This window comes from Micromys minutus (assembly GCF_963924665.1).
Source record: "Micromys minutus genome assembly, chromosome: 7".
Classification (NCBI taxonomy): Eukaryota; Metazoa; Chordata; class Mammalia; order Rodentia; family Muridae; genus Micromys; species Micromys minutus.
Window position 1 is genome coordinate 6903547 of NC_137976.1, and position 5454 is coordinate 6909000.

A 5454-nucleotide genomic window follows, 5' to 3' on the forward strand; every position below is an offset into this window, starting at 1 on the left:
ATTTTATATCTTAATGAGAGCAGGGCTTATGCTGATGTTTATGTTTGCTCCTAATTCATCTGTACATGTAAATCACATATGAATGTAGAATCACCCTCTCTCCCTATCTTAAGAATGAAGTGTCCAGCTGGCTACTGTGAAGAAGTTTAGAACGAGTGTGAAGTTCAGATGCTGGTGTACCACAGATGGCTCTCATCTTTGATGAATTCATTTGATTTACGAATGTCTAGCATGGCAATTAAAACAGGCCAAGGTATCAAATGGTGAGGTAGGAGGGCTCAAGGTTCAGATCCTAGTGGGGTATAAAGAAAAAGGTCACCTAAACTGCCCAGATTTGTTATTCTATACCCTGCCCCATTCCGTGGTGAACTGAGGCATTCTAAGACCAACATAGTAGATCCCATCCAAGCTTGGTACATTCCTCTTTTGTTGGTGTGATAAAATGCTATGACCAGGGACATTATAGCAGGAAGAGATTATTTGAGCTTACAATTTTATAGGGATAAGAGTCCATCATAGCTGGGAAGAGTAGCAGCAATAGCAGGCAGGTATCTGGAGGATGCTGGAAGCTCATAGTCTCTACCCTAAGCACAAAATAGAGAGGGGAAACTGGAAATAAGGCCAGGACTTAATCTCAAATCCCATGCCCAGTGCCTACCTCCTGTAGCAAGGGTATACCTGTTAAACTTCCCCAGACAGTGCCACCAACTGGGGAACAAGGATTCAAAGTATCCAGACTATGGGGGACATTTCTCACTCCACCTACCACATTTGTGATGGGTCTGGAGGAACTCATTTGTAGATTGAGCCTGCAGTTGCTGTTTGCATCTGATTCCAGAATTCTTGAGAATTCTGCCCATCAGGAGAAATTATCCTTAGGAAGAAAGAAGCCGCGGAACAGAGACTGGACATGGCCTAGTTTTGAGTGTTGAATTACCATATTGTATGGTAGTAGTGCTTCTGTTACCTTGAACAATACAATGTTTCAAACAGCCAAGGAAGATGAGGCCTCAAGAGTCAAGTTGATTGAAAGTGAACAGAGTTAAGCTGTGTCTCTGCCCAGAGCAGCGTTCCACATATCACCCTGTCTGAAGACTACTCCCTTTATATATTTTCTTTTTGTATTAATTATTTTTAGGCAATTTCATAATGTATTTAATGCATCCTAATTATTCCTACCTCTACCCTCTCTTACCTACATTTCATGTGTCAAGCACCCCCCTCCCATTACAGGTCTGTTTTCCATATTCATATCTTTTGATCTTGTTTTATGATTCCCATCCCTGAATTTAGACACTCTGTGTTACCATGACCAGCTATCCAGTGTGGTCTGGTGGGCTTACCAGTGGATACATCCTGAAGTCAGTGACCTACCCTACCCTACAGAATCTTTCTGCAGCCAACAGTTCATCAGGGAAGAGTAGGAGACCCTTCCTCTCCCTGAATGGCTGTTGACAGGTCTGTTCTTATGCAGGTCTACTTCAGTAAACTCTGCTGCTGTCAGTTAATGATGGGCGTGTCTGTTCTTCATGTCGGCTACCTTGACTTGCACATTCACATCTTTACCAGATCCTGTTGTTTTTTGCTTTTTGATTACAACCAATTTAACTGTGGTAAGGTGATAACTTGTGGTTTTGATGTGCACTTTCTTCATAATTAACTTGCTAGACATGTTGACCGTTTGTTTTTATCTACTCCTATGGTTTTGTTTCCTCTTCTTTCATTGACAGGGTTGTGTGCATTCTAGATAAGCTCTCTCCATTGCAATGCATGTGTGGTCTCCCGTTTGTGCATGAGTGCATTCATCTGTATGTGTGTCTGTGCACACAGATGTGAGCAATTCACCCATGTATGCATGCTTGGAGGCTAGAAGCCAATGTATGCTGTCTTCTCTCTGCATTGTTTTTAGAGCTCTCTCAGTGAGCTTTGAGCTCAGTCTTTCAGCTAGACAGGCTGATCAGCAATGGTCTCTTCCTGTGCCCATCTCCCGTGCCCTGCACTGAAGTACAGGGATCCCATATGGGCATCACCATTGCCTGGAATATACATTGATGGTAAGGATCAGAGCTTAGCTCCCCAAGCTGTAAGTACTTTATCCACTGAGCCATCAGCTCAGCCCACCATTGGCTCAGTTAGAGAATAACAAGAGTGTGCATTTATTATACAAAGTGACAGGATTTTTGTGACAATGTCTGTGTGTCACCCATTTTGATCTTATTCATCTGCATTTACATTTTACTCTCCTTCCTCTGTGGGAAGTGCACTCTCTGCTTTTCAGTATTAGTGATTGTTTAGCATCCAGAGCCTATGAGAGAAGTCATGTGATACTTGTCTGTCTAGGCCTGCCTTATTTGCTCAGGATAATACATTTTTACTTCTATGCATTTTTCTGTATTATCTATAATTTTATTTGCATGTATGTGTGCCCGAGTGTATGTACCACTTCACTGAAGGTACCTGTGGAGGCCAGAGGAAGGCATTGAATTCCATGAAGCTGTAGTTATGGGCAGTTTTGAACAGCTCAAACTGTTCTGGGTGCTGGGAACTGATCCTTCAAGAGCAGCAAGTGTTCTTCACCACTGAGCCATGTCTGCAGCGCACCAGTTGTCCATATTAAATGGACTTTTGTTACAGTGTTGTGCTCCTATGTGCTTTGCATATGGATCCCCTCTCAAATCGATACTTTGCAAGCATTCTCTTTTAGTCCTGTTGACCCTTCGTTCTGAATATTGATTTCTCACTGTGATGAGATCCAGCCATCCAACCAAATATAGACCCAAAGGAAATGAACCCAGGATGTCAGAGAGATGCCTCTGCCCACGCATACTGCTGCACTGCACTTTAGTAGGTAAGATATGGAGCCATCCCCTACAGATGAATGAACAATATGCACATGTATGTATGCACAACAGAAGGCTGCTTCTTCATACAAGAATGGTAGAATATCATTCAGGGGAAATGGATGGACATTTTGCTGAGTGAATTAAGCAAGACACATATGTGGACACTTAACAGCAATCTGCACGTGGCTTAGTAAGATGAAGGCTAGGAAAGTTGAGGTAAAGGAAGAGGGTAGGTACCTACCAGAACACAGCTGGAAATGGGTTCTGGTATCCTGCCACAGACTACAGAGACGAGAGTTTGCGATAACCTATTATATATTCTATTAATAGCCAGAAGAGAGGTGGTCAAAGACTCTGCTCCAACAGATAATTCATTAAGTGATTTTAAGTGAACTCTTTTAACACCACTGCTGTAACTTGCTATTGCAAATCATTTTCCCCCCTCATGGGATCTGGAGGGGGAGTTTCTGTTGAATGATTCAAATTACTCTCAGACTATCGGTTGGTGGAATGGATGGAGAAACCTGGCTAACGAGTTCAGTGGAGTTTGGTTTGATTGTGTTTTCTCAACCTAGTTTATTTATTCTCTGAGGGTTTTTTCTTCCTCCCTCCCTCCCTCAATCCCTTCCTCCCTCCCTCCCTCTTCCCCTCCCTCCCTCCCTCAATCTCTTCCTCCCTCCCTCCCTCTTTTCCTCCCTCCCTCCCTCCATCCCTTCCTTTCTTCCTCCCTCCCTCCCTCTCTCCCTCCCTCCCTCCCTCCCTCCCTCCCTCCATCCCTTCCTTCCTCCTTTAGTGAAAACTCAGCTAGTTTCCAAATGCTAATATTTTTTTTCATAATTTTTTATTAGATACTCTGTATTTACATTTGAGATGTTATCCCTTTTCCCCAACCCCCTCTCCCACCCCCCTTCCCCCTCCATTTGCTTTCACAAATGCTAATTGTTTTTTTTATAGATGCTCCAGTGACCTGAGAAAAGAACATTTCACATAGCATTTAAACACTGCAATAAAGGTAACAATTTTCTTTTTTTTCCTTTTTTTCAATTGGATATATATTATTTACATTTCAAATGTTATCCCCTTTCCCAGTTTTCCTTCCATAACTTCCTAACTCATCCCCTCTTTTCCTGCTTCTATGAGGGTGTCCTTCCTCTCACCCACGCATTCCTGCCTCCCTGCCCTGGCATCCTCTACACTGGGGCATCAAGCCTTGGCAGGACCAAGGGCTTCTCTCCCCATTGATATACATATGCAGTTGGAGCCATGGGTCTCTTTGGATAGTGGTTTAGCCCCTGGAAGCTCTGGTTGGTTGCTATTATTGTTCTTATAGGGTTGCAAACCCCTTCAGCTCCTTTAATCCTTTCTCTAACTCCTCTATTAGGGACCTTGTTTTCAGTTCAATGGTTGGCTGTGAGCATCCACCTCTGTATTTGTCATGATCTAGCAGAGCCTCTCAGGAGACAGCTCTATCAGGCTCCTGTCAGCATGTACTTCTTAGCATCAGTAATATTGTCTGGGTTTGGTGGCTGTATATGGGCTGGATTCCCAGATGAAGCAGTCTCTGGATGGCCTTTGCTTCAGTGTCTGCTTCAAACTTTGTCTCTGTATATCCTTCTGTAAATATTTGTTCCCTCTTCTAAGAAGGACTGACACATCTGCACTTTGGTCTTCCTTCTTCTTGAGCTTCATGTGGTCTTATGAGCTTTTGAGATAATATCCACTCATCAGTGAGCTTATACCATGTTTTTTTTTTTTTTTTTTTTTTTTTTTTTTTTTTTTTTTTTTTTTTGGGTTACCTCACTAACAAGGACTAAGTTATCTACATTCTGGTCTTTCTTCTTTTTGAGCTTCATAAGTTCTGTGGATGGTTTCTTGGCCATTCTGACTGGTATGAGGTAGAATCTCAGTGTTACTTTGATTTGCATTTCCCTGATGACTAAGGATATTGAGCATTTCTTTAGATGCTTCTCAGCCATTCAGTATTCTTCAGTTAAGAACTTTTTGTTTAGCTCTGTACCTCATTTTTCAATAAGAATATTTGATTCTCTGGAGTCTAGCTTCTTGAGTTCTTTGTATATATTGGATATTAGCCCTCTATCAGATGTAGGATTGGCAAAGATCTTTTCCCAATCTGTTGGTTGCCATTTTGTCCTAATGGCAGTGTCCTTGGCCTTACAAAAGTTTTGCAACTTTATGAGGTGCCATTTGTTGATTCTTTATCTTAGAGCATAAACCATTGGTGTTCTGTTCATGAAAATTTCCCTAGTGTCCATGTGTTCAAGGCTCTTTCCACTTTCTATTCTATTAGTTTGAGTGTATCTGGTTTTATGTGGAGGTTTCTACAGGACAATAAGAATGAATCAATTTGCATTCTTCTACATGCTGACCACCAGTTGAACCAGCACCATTTTATGAAAATGCTATGTTTTTTTCTACTGGATGGTTTTAGGTTTTTTGTCAAAGACCAAGTGACCATAGGTTTGTGGGTTCATTTCTGGGTCTTCAGTTCTATTCCATTGGTCTATCTTCCTGTCTCTGTACCAGTACCATACAATTTTTATCACTATTGTTCTGTAATATAGCTTGAGGTCAGGGATGGTGATTCCCCAAG